Source organism: Pistacia vera, unplaced genomic scaffold, assembly GCF_008641045.1.
Source record: "Pistacia vera cultivar Batoury unplaced genomic scaffold, PisVer_v2 Contig94, whole genome shotgun sequence".
Taxonomy (NCBI): Eukaryota; Viridiplantae; Streptophyta; class Magnoliopsida; order Sapindales; family Anacardiaceae; genus Pistacia; species Pistacia vera.
The window spans coordinates 1,581,018-1,593,623 of record NW_022196823.1 but is presented as its reverse complement, the minus strand read 5'-3'; positions in this window follow the sequence as shown (position 1 = coordinate 1,593,623).

The following is a 12,606-nucleotide window of genomic DNA, read 5'->3' as shown; positions in this document are numbered from 1 at the left end:
GAGATGAAGAATTACCAGGAGTCTTTTCGGAAGCTAAGACTACGACAAAGGCGTCGGGTTCTCGGGAGCAAGAACTTTAGGAGCAAATATATGCTTTTAAGTAGTGTACATTGACTATGAGAGATTACATGCCTAATGAGAGGGTAAGCCTCTGTTTTTATAGTGAACCCAAGGGGTTGGAATCCTAGTAGGACACTAAGTCCTATTTTGGGAGATAATCCCTATTTCTTGACTTTATCAGATTAAGTTTGATAGTTTGAGTAAGATTTGGAATCTTAGTAGGACACTAAGTCTTATTTTGAGAAATAATTCCTATCATGAAAGAAATATGATTTCTTGACTTTATCAGATTAAGTTTGATAGTTTGAGTAAGATTTGGAATCTTAGTAGAAGAGGAAACATAATGAGATTCTGATTTTCTATTTATAGACTGTTGCAGGCTAATGGGCTGAAACCCAGTTTAACTTAACTTATAGGATAGCCCAACTCACAGAGTGGGTAGTTCACAAGGTGATTTTAAGCGAAGGCCCAATCAGGATTCGGTTGAGGCTTTGGGCCATGACATGTTTATTTCGTTATTGGGCCTCGTCAAGCCCAAGATGATTTTTGGCCCTAACAAAAATCAAATCCAATTTCTAAATTTATTAATTTAATTGCCTATGTTAGAAGTTTAGGAAAATCTGGGTTTCTGAGATAGGTGATATAACTTACAATACTTATTCATGTTATTAATGTTACAAATATAAGTACAGTATTACTAATGTTGTTAATGTTTACCTTATAATAAGTGGATGATGATTTTTGACTCGAGTATCAATCATTAATTGGTTTATCTGATGATTTGTTGGGTTTTTAAATAATTGTTCGATTTAGATCTTGGTATTTTTTGTTGCTTAAGCCATGAATTGTAATGCCAGTGAAGATGGTTAAGTTTCGTTCATTTAGTTTAGGTGCTATGTTAACAGTAAGTATATTTTTATGTGTAATATGTGTGGTTTTCATTCATACAGAACTAGAAGTTATTGTATCACTCAATGTTCTGAAAATCGATCGAGCAATAACCTGGTCAGGCAATCGGGTCCCAGGTCGAATGGTTTAACCGATCGGACCGGTGACGTTATCATGCTGACATCAGAATGTTAAATAAATCCAAAATACCTATAAATTTAAGAGTAATGCTACAGTTACCGAAAGGAGTGCACCGAATTCATACACCGAATGACGTAACACAATCCTGACCATCGATTAATATTAATTCATAATTAATTGACGGTCAGGATTGCGTCATGTCATTCGATGCATAAATTCGGTGTGCTCCTTTCGATAACTGCATTATTTTCTTAAATTTAATGACAAACATCAATAACAAGTTTCCACAATCAAAGTTTACATCCAACTACAAATTCAATATCAAAATTCATAAAGAAACAACATCAAACTTCATCGACAATTCCCAATTCTCAAGCCATCAACTCCCATTTCACTTTGATGATGTCAGCTTCATTTCTCAGATTCATTCAACCTGGAAAAATATTCGAAGTATATTAGCTGATTGTAAAGAATATGCTCAATGCATTCATAGACACCTGATTTTCCAATTATTGCATCCACTTTTCTTACCATTTCGTCAATAAAGCTATAACCCCTTAAATAATCAATTAAATTTATACCGAGTTTTTACATAGTGGGGTTCAAAGTTCATCATCCCAAATTTTCATAATTTTATATTACTTCTTGTAGCCAAGCTTATTTACAGCAAGTGCTGTAAAGTATAAACCATTCACTGTCGGGACTTTCTTTTCTTGTCCAAGTTCTTAAACAGAGTTCATTCTAGTTGAGTTAATTAATGAGTCGTGTTCAATCACGAGTTATATGCGACTTCAAATTGAGGGCAATAAAAGGAAATTAAGTAAATAAAGTTATCCCACATGTAGAAGATTTTTTACATAAAAACTACTCCATTTCCATAACACAAAGTTTAAACGCCCATTTGATAGTTTCTATGGCATGAAGATAGAGAGCAAAGATTTTGATGATTAGGCTTTTGATAACAAAATTATTCTCATCACAGATCATATATGGATGGAATACATGGCCAAATCCCTAACACTAATTATTTCTCAAAAGAATTGCTAAACATTTATCAGGGAATTCCAGGACAAACGAAACCCAATAGCCAATGCAAAACAAACAAATATCTAAAGCATAAATAATAATCAACAAGAATAAAAGATGCTGAGGACAGACACCCATTAGATTACTCAAAATCTTTTAAACCATGTTCATATAGTAAAATCTATATCTAAACTTATATAGAATACCAACAATATTATATTTGCTAAGTACTTAAATTCTTAAGGTGTAGAATTGAAAATATTAAGGGTACTGAATATTTACCACAACTTGTATGTTTTCATCTCGGTTCCTCAGCTTGGAAGCTGCTTCTTTGTGTAGTTGTGTTGTCTGGGCTTAGGCCCCGTTTTTTAAACAACAACAAAAAAAAAAAAATATTTACCACAACCAAACAATTTAAAAGGAAGAAGAAGACGGACTGGTGGAGTGTACAGCGGCTGAAATCGAAGATGAACAAAGGTCGAGGATGATTGGTTGGTCGGTCGACAATTTTTTGGCACAGCGGGGAGAAGAAAGAAGATCGAAGTCTCGAAGATGAATAAAGGTCGGCGATGAACAAAGATCAGCGAGAAGGAAGATGAATGAAATGAAGATGAGAATTAGATTTTGGTGCTAGGGATTTTTGGTTTTTGTGAGCCGGTTTTCCTTCCAGTTCGGTTGGACCGGAGGTCTAATACTATTACGCCAGTCCAACAATAGTCTACAACGGTTTAACTAATAAAACCGGATTTAAGATACTAGTGAACTAGAGTCAGAGATGAAATTTGGTCCGACCAATCGGATCCAGGTTTCAGAACATCTTTGAAGCAAAAAATATCGAATTGTGAAAACAACAGTTTTTAGTGATTTAAATTCCTATCTAAGATGGGGATTATGTATTCCGAATTCAACTTAATCTACCTAATTGATGAAATATGGAATGCTAGGATTATGGCTTAATCTCAGATAATCCATTTCATCAATCATGACTTAAATTATGTAATCAATCATCTTTAATTTCATATCAATCATCCTTGATTTCCTGTGTTTACATTAATGTATTACCATTTCTATTGTTACACTTTTTGTATAAATTCAACAATGTACAAGTGATGTAAACATCTCAATACAATATATAAAAAATATTTATGCATCTCTTTTCTTTCTTTTTGGCATTCTTTGGCAGCTTATCTCTGCTTCTCTTGCCTTCTCCTTCAAACTCTGACATGGTATCAGAGCAATTGATCTGATCCAGTTTCTGCTACTCTAAAGCTTGTCTAGCCTCTCTTTTCTGTCCCTTCAAACAAAAACAGATACTCGGTTTAGGACAATGAGTAGCTATTTATATGGTTATATGCATATCTAGAAAAATTCTGTCAACAAAACGATAAATGTCTAAGGATGTTAGGTTTTAAGTGGGACCGTTAGTGACCCCTTTAGTTTCCTAGGAATTTTCTTGGTGCATATTGAATCATTTTCAGCACTTACTACTATCCTAGTGCATAACCAAACTTCTGTTTATTAGTCCACTCAAGCCTCGAGTTTTGTCTTCTCCTGCAAAACACATGGTACTCGGATTAGTTAAACCAGAAATCTCAACACCCATGATCAGCACTAAACAATACAATCAGCTACTCTAAATGTTGAATTGTATCCCACAGGCAAATACAACATCCTATGCAGGTACATCTTTTTGTCTAAATTTTATTAAAGATGATACTTAAATAATTGATTCAGGGGCTAGTGACCACATTATTTGCAATCCCAAATATTTTTCCCATAGTCATATGCCCACAAAGTCATCTACCTCCGTACGTATGCCAAACAGAAATATTGAACCAGCCACCCATATAGGAATCGTCCACCTAACAAAAAAATTAGTGCTTAAAAATATTCTGCTTGTTCCCGATTTTCATTTCAATCTTATTTCCGTATCCAAAATTTGCACAGATAACAATTGCATATTAAAATTCCTTCCTACTAGGTGTGAATTTCTAGACCTTCAATTGGGAAACTGATAGGTGTAGGGTTGGGAGAAAAAGTTCAGAAAATTAGACTAAAATTTTGGTTTTTTTGAAAACCGATTCAGTTCCGGTTTAAGCAAATTGAAAAATAGTTTAAATGGTTTGGTTTTCTATTTAAGACTATTCCCAAACTGGTTAACCGAAACCGGAATATAAAACCGGTTTTAACCCTAGGTATCTATTGAAAATGAAATTTTAAAATAGATTTTACATTTTACTCTAAAACTACAGACTCCACTGCCACCCATCCATCCTTATTGATATTGAATTAGTTAACCACTTAACCTTTCTCATCACCATTAACCTTTCTCATTGGTGAACGAAGAAAACCACCTAGTGACCACCACGACCATGGCTCCACGAACGGCGACAACCTCAAGCCCACGAACGACGAACGGTGCTTCAGTTCTTCAATCCTCAGCTGCTCCACGACCATTAGTCCACTGCCGATTCAGCAAAGTAAGTTGTGACCTGATTTGAGTGATTTCAACCTCTGATTTAGCTCATTTGTTTTGTTGGTTCTGAACTTCTAAGCAAGGTTCTGAAACCCGGACCGGACCGGGCGGTCGAACCGGTCGGACCGCCACCTGCTCATATTTTCGGTTTGAAGAGAGTAAATAACCGGGATTTGCTATTAAACCGTTTCAAACCGCGGTTGGACCGTCGCACTGTAGCAAACCGACGGTCCAACCGTTATTTAAAAAATTTCCGGTCTTGGTTTTTCCGGTTTAACGCATGAAAAACTGAAATAAAAAAAAGAAGTTATAAACATTTAAATTTCAAAACAATCACATGCAAAACAGCAAAAGTCAAACTCTTGTTAGAACCTTGAACCAAACCCTCAAAATACTTTTATTAAAAAAACACATTCTTTTTACTTTGTTTTGGCTACACTGCTACAGATACACTGATAGTGCCGTGACTGCCGTCGCCTTCTTCCTTCAATTTTTCAGTTTTCACTTTTTCTTCTGGTTTGCAGTTTGCACTTTGCCGTTTGATGCTGCCATTCACGATCTCCTCCAGTCTAGTCCTCCTCTTCGTGTCCTCCATTAAAGATCTCAGAAGCAATGTCAAATCTCCTTCAAGCTTTCAGCTAAGCTTCAGCGCCTCACGTCTTCACTCCAGTCTTCAAGTCTTCGGTCTGCAGTCTGCTCTACTCTGCTTCAGCGCTTCATTCTTCAACTTCTAGTCTTCTAGTCTTCAACGTGAACTCTTCAATCATCGCCATCTTCATTGCTGATCTGCCGGATAAGTCATTTCAGCTCAGATTTCAGCTTCAGCCTTCACATCTGCTGCCGTCTGCCGCCGTCTGCTGCCATCTACGAGCTGCCATTTGCCGTGACCAAGTAACAATCTACAGATTCCTATATTCCTCTTCTTCTTTCTATCTTTTTATGTACAATTTATGAATGCTTATAGATTCTATCAAGTTTACTACTGCTTATCATGTTTATTATATGCTTGATTCCTTTGGTTATTGGCTTACTTTAGAGTTTTAGTTGCTTTCTGTTATTTGTGCCACACTTGTTCGTTGTGCTGTTATTGTTTGTAACTTTTACCTGCTTTGAATTTTTTAATAAATGTGTTTCTTGCAATATTGCAATGATCTCAACTCAACTCCATGGAAATTACGTGAAGATTTTACCTTTCTCTATTTCAAGCTTTGTGTGATAGGTCTAATCGCTAGGATAAGAAAGATACAGTGAACAAATAAAACTATGCATCATCTATCCAAGATTTGTTTGTGATTTCCATCATAATGGTGAAATTAATTATTCGAAGATATATGTGGATTATGTGGAGCTTTACCCAATTTCATTCGAAGATATAAACTTATTACATCGAAATATTGTTTTATGGGCTAAAACAGAGTTACGACAGAACACAATTGAAACATTCCTCTGTGATTTTGTTGAAATCTAAGACATTAAGTGATGTCGAAGTTGCTGGTTCTCATAGTAATTGATGGGTAATATTATTTAGTAACCTTTGGTTTCTTCTCAGCTTGGTTGAATAATAAAGTATAAAACTATGCATCACCTATCGAAGATTTGTTTAGTAATTTACTCAACAAAAACTCATCACCAAAACCAAAATTTCCTCAATTAGCAACAAAGAAAACACTTTTACAAAGCAAAAAAACACTCTGAATTACTCTGTTTCCAGAAACTGGTTTATGTAAAGAAGAAAAGAATTGTTTGTGATGGAAATGGTAATGAGAAAGAGGAGAAAAGTGGAAGAGAGAATGGTTGAAAAAATAATGGGATGAGTGTTGAGGTGGGGGCTAATGCTTGCGTACGGTGATAATGGGTCCACAAAGAGGCAGAGATTTTGTTTAAATTGTTTTGATTTTTGATTCCCAAAAAAAGAAACGTTGTAGCTTTTGCTTTCATATGTTTTTTAGTGCGCATGTTAATGCTCTCCAATCTTTTTCTTTCACCAGCTTTCCTTTAGCCTCAGCCTATTCTTTCTCTTTTCTTTGTTCACACACCAATACATTCCATTAATCTTATATTATATTCACTACTACTCAACCCATTTGCAGGAGAGAATGTCATCATCTTCGTCTGCACATAACTCATCAGCCGCATCATGTCCTCGCAATCTTTTCGAGGAAAGACCGATATAGCTTGGGGACATGTTCTTGAGAGTGTTGATAAGATGGAAAGAAAATATTATCTGGTCTTCATTGTGGCAAGGTTACTAGAGGTGGTGGTATTTTCAGAATGAAGCAACACCTAGCAGGAGTAAAAGGGGATATGGAAAGTGTCCAAAGGTTCCATTTGATGTTAGATTCAATATGATGAATCATTGAAAGAAATAGGAGCAAAAAATAGGAAAAGAAGATTTCCGGAAGCATGCAACTCCCTTTTGTGTGCTGTAGTCATGAATTTGAGGGTGATCGTTGATGAAGAAAATGAAGAGTTTTACCTCACAAATGACCATGAATGAAGGTGGTAGTAGTGGCGGTAAAAAACATTTACGAGTAGTAAGAGAAAGAAAACTACAGGGGTTAGTAATTATTTTGCTCCACGACTACTTCTGGTCTCAGCTTCAATTAGGAGTGTTTTGGCTGGAAAAGATGCAAAGTGGAGAGCAAACATGTCTGTTGCACGAGTTCTTTTATGATGCTTGCATCCCGATGAATGCTTTAAATTCAATTTATTTTCAGCCTATGTTGGATGCTGTAGCTGCAATTGGCCCTGGGTATAAACAACCTACTTATGATGCTATGCGTGTGAATTGTTGAGAGATGCTAAGAAGGATCAATTAATTGTCGACATTATAAGATTTGGCAAGAGGTTGGATGTACATTATGGCTGATGGGTGACTGATACTTGCCATAGATCATTGATCAATTTTCTTGTATACTGTCCTAAAGGTGTTTGCTTATAAAATCAGTGGATCTTCAGATGTTGTAAAGGATGCCTTTCATTATTCAAGTTGTTTGAGGAATGGCTTTATGGGTTGGACCAAACAACATTTCCTGTTGTCACGGATATGGAGCAAATTATAAGCTGCTGGAGAATGTTGTCTGAGAAGTATCAGAATATTACTCGGTCACCCTGTGCAGCCCATTGCTTAAATTTAATTTTGAAAGATATATCTGAGTTGGACCACATAGTGCATCTTGCAAAACGTGCTTCTGAAGTAACCAAGTTTTGTATAATCACACAATTTTGATAGCTTGGTTGAGGAAAAGAGAGGTATAGCTTATAAACCTTTAACTCATTTTTTTGTCAAGTTATTAAACATTTTGTATTAATTTACTAACATCTATTATGTATTGTATGTATCATTTGAACAGGTTGGAGAGAAATCATACACCGAGTGCAACTCGGTTTCTACTACTTTCATTGCATTAGAAGTCTACAAGAGCATAAACATGACTTGCAAGCTATGGTGACTGATAGGTTTTTTGGTGGACTCTCGATATGCCAGAAGTATATAAGGCAAGAATGTTGTTCCCATAATTCTAGATAATGATTTTGGGATAACATGGGTAACGTTTCCAAAATTGTGGCTCCTTTGATGCGTTTGTTGCGAATGTGGACTTAGATGAGAGACCTGCAATAGGATACGTGTATGATGGCATGTACAGAGCCAAAAAAGCGATCAAGAAGTTCTTTAAAAAGAGAAAGACATTGTACAAGCCTTATCCGAAATTATGACGGTGGATTTGCTTTTGCGTCGCGACATTCATGCTGCTGCTTATTATTTGAATCCGGCTTTTCAGTATGACCGTGCAAGTTTCTACAGGAAACCAGAGGTTATGCGTGGTTTCCTTGATGTTATTGATAATAAAGCAAGTGCATTCAAGTTGAAAAGACAAGAGTAGTGGATGAAAGTAGAATATATCGAGAGTCGCGAGGAAAGCTTTTCTCGTGAGCTTGCCTTTCAAACTTGCAGAACCACACGACCTGTACGTATACTTATTAAATTCTCAATTTTAAGTCCAATTTCTAATTATGAATTTGTTTATTTGATTATTCATATGGTTAACACTGAACACTCTTAACCTTAATTAGATGAATGGGGAGGACATATGGGTATAGTACTCCACAGTTACAAGAGTTTGCAATTAAGATTCTGAGCCAAACTTCAACCTCTTCGGGATGTGAGCGAAATTGAGTGTTTCGAACGTATCCATACAAAAAGAAGGAATAGATTGGAGCATCACGGTTGAATGATTTGGTTTTTATCCATTATAACTTGCGTTTGAAAAATAGGTATGAAGCATTGGCAATTTTAATATTTTATTATCTCATATTTTTAGTGATATTTTTATTTGGCACGTCTTTCAGGATGTGTTACAAGAAAGCAGTTGTGATCCTATGATTATGAAAGCATTGATAGAACAGAATTTTGATTGCTGATGATGAACATGAGGGTGATGACTTCAATTTAGATGAATTGGAGCCAAGCACTTTACGAAGAAGGATCTATTCCTGTCGGTGTTGATGGCCAACCCTATTATGATTCAGCAGGTGGTTCACAAGGTTGTTTTCTAACTTTTAACCAACTTGGTAACTATTATATTTATATTTTATAATATCAAAAAATAATGTACATTATAATTTTAACTTATGTTTTAATTTTTGCTAAATTTGTAGTTGATGGTGATGATAATGATGATGACTCGGATGATGATGTGGATAATCAATTTAGGATGGGTTGACCCGTTGAAGAATCTGTTTGGTTTCTCCTTTTTCCCTTCACTTACCGTGAGCTTCTATTGAATTTTTTTGTGGTTGGGTTGGTGGAATGGATTGATATTATGTAATTTTATATGTGTGTTGGTGGATGATAGTATTTTGATATTTGTAATTTGAGTGGTTGCCGTTGGTGGATTCATATTTGATAATTGATGATATTACTTTGTAATGACTTTAAGTCTTTAATGTTTTTAAAACTTTAGAGTTTAGACTTTAGACTTGAGGATTGAATTTGTAAACTTTAACTATCAAACTTTGATGGTTTTATTATTGTTGTAGCTTAGGGTTGGTTTGATGGTTTTTAAAGTTTAAACTTTAATTAGATGGAGAAATTATTGTTGTAGAGTTGGTTTGATGGTTTTTAAAATTTTAACTTTAATTAGATGAAGAAATTATTGTTGTAGGGTTGTTTTTTTTATGGTTTTTAAACTTTAATTAGATAGAAAATTTGAATTTTTTAGCTTTTTTTACAATTTTTTCTTATTTCAGCATGCTGATATCAGCATGACATTATGCTGATGTCAGCATGCTGACGTCACCGGTCCGACCGACCGGTCGGACCGGTTGAACCGTTCGAACCAGGAACCGGCCGTTTGGCCAGGTCGGCTCCCAGTCCGGTTTTCAGAACATTGCTTCTAAGGACCATAGGACATACCCATGTTTTTTTTTTTTTTTTAATTTGTGCGAGTATGGTTGCGGTGATCATGACAAATTTGTTATTTGTTATGATGTTGTGTCTTGTGTGGGTATGAAAAAGGTAAAAAGTTGTTGCAACTTGCGAGAGAGTTGTTGCATAGAAGATGTTTGATAAAAAACAATAAGAGTTGTAATTGTGTTGTGGGTTTAAGGTTTAGTGCGATCTGAAGGCAGAAAAGAAGTAGGAATCTGTTTTTAATTAAAAGTGATGAACTGATGATTACATCTATTTTAAAGGATTTTTCGTTGTTATGAATGTTGAATCCACACTGTATAATTCTAAATTTTTAGTAAATAATTTCACAGAATCCGACCCATTTTTTGAAATCCACATAGATGAATCAATGAATGAATACGGTAGTTATATGAATAGGCCTTATAAAATCAATTACTGGCAAGGAACTATACTAGGGATCAACACTTTTAAGTAAAACTCACACTTGAAGTCAAGCAGATGATAAGGATATTATTTCACATTGTGATGAGATTTTGAATATTTCAATTAACTAGTGTAGACGTAAAAATCTTCCTGTACGGAAGGGGGGCATGATCACATAAGGTTGAGGCCACTAGCGATCCGCTGCACCTGCACACGTAGAGAAACAAACGCATGAAGCGTACGGGAAACACCAGGGTGGTGTTTGCCGTAGGCACTCTGACGCTCAAGTCAGCAAGGCTGAAGAGGCTAGTATAGTGAGGGCTAGGGAGTAGAGAGGTTACCGGAAGTCTAGTCGGAGACTGTGACTACGGCGGTGATGTGAAGCTCTCAAGTAGGAGCTTCGGGTGTGAAGATGTAATGTCATGTGTCTTGTGTCTTGTGTCTTGTGAGAGGGCTGGCCTCTGCTTATATAGTGACTGTCTGGTCTCCCAATCCTGGTAGAAGTATGAGTCCTAGTGTGATTCTGATACAACCCTAGAGGAGTTAGGGCGGTGGTGAGCTGTCTTACTAGTGTCCGAATAGGAAGGTGATCTAAACAGGAAAGTCACTTTGAGTAGGAAAGTAATCAGGAACATGAAAGTGACTTTGAATAGGAGATTGAACAGGAACAGGAAAGTGATCAATGGGGGTCGTGGGCTCTGAACTCGTCTATAGGCCTAAGAAGTGAGCTGGAACTGGGAGACCCGTGCCTAGATGGTTTGGGCAGGCTATATCTCGTATCAAATGGGACTAATCTAGCTTGGTCCTCTTTGGGATTGGGTTTGGTCTCTTCCTCATTGGTGGTCTTATTTTCTTATTTGGGTCAATGACGATTTTTTGCCCTAACAATTTGTCCCCCACTCTCTGAGTTAAGAGTTTCTTAAGTCAAAGAGTAGGTAGCGATTGAGGCGCGCTAGGTCTTCCTTCTTGGATGAAAGATTGTCAGTGTGGAATCTGATTGTTGCAGGTGACTCTTGGTCGGGTGTCGTTCGGTATCCATTCCTGATCCGGAGTATGCCGTCATTGCAAAGTGGTGTGCCTGATCGGTGTGAGGAGCCGAAGGGAAAGAGACAACCAGGCTTCGGGTGCTCACGCGCTCATTCGGTACGTCCGACCGACTAGAGAGGTGAGCTGCAGTACTATAACCGGGGTGTTCGCTTGGCATGCCGAGTTGACTGATTTAGGGACCATATTGAATTGAAGGTTTGCTCGGTCGGAGTACATGGGCGATCGAGTGGACGTAAAGTGCGGGTCACAACTAGGGGTTGACTACTCGTCCGCTACGGAAGAACTAATGAGCGGGGCATCCTGGTTTGGTCGTCTAGAGAATGAGTGCGGACCGGGCCATTCCAAGCTGATCGGCTAGTCAGGAGGACCTCCTAGGCTTGTGAAGATTGGATGCATGTCGGGTCCAATCTGGCGGTCGCGTGCTGGCTCGGTCGGGGTGCTCGAACGATCGAACGTGTCTTTCGTACAACACTGCAGTTTCGTAGGTTGCCTGGATTCTTGCCATGCGTACGATGCTAATCCATTTTCGTTCTGGAGGCTGGAAAACTGATCCTCGATCACTCATGGGTCGCCACGTGTCGGCCTGCATCAGATCTTTTTTATAAAAACGAGTTTGCAGACTCTTCGTCTTCCATTTCCGTTTTCCCTTTATCTGCATTTTGAAAATTTTCTTCTCTTCCTTTCTTCTTTTCGTTTCGGTTTCTTTGAGCGGCGACGGCTTTCTCTCTGCAGTGTATCGTTTTATGATAAATCTTCTTTCCTTTGGATTGATTTTTGGTTTGTTTTTGTTGTTTGCTGGGTTTTTGGATGATAGGGTGAAGTTTTTGAAAATTTGAGTAGTTTTGACTAGTTTTTAGGAGTTTAGAAGTGTTGGCATTTTGGTTTTCTAGAATAGGCTCGGATTTTTGGATTTCCAGTGTGTTTCTGGCAAGTTGCTGGTTTTTTGGTGTTTTTTCGGGCGTTTTGGACGGAATCGGGAAGACAAAGTCGAATTAAGTATTGTTTGGTTTGGTCAGTCTGTCTGACTGAGTGGTGAGGGAGCGTGCGGAGTGGATTGAATAGGTGATCAGTCATCCAGACCGAGTAGGTGATTTTGAGTTGGTGAATTGGTGAGCAAGGGCAAGTAGACCGT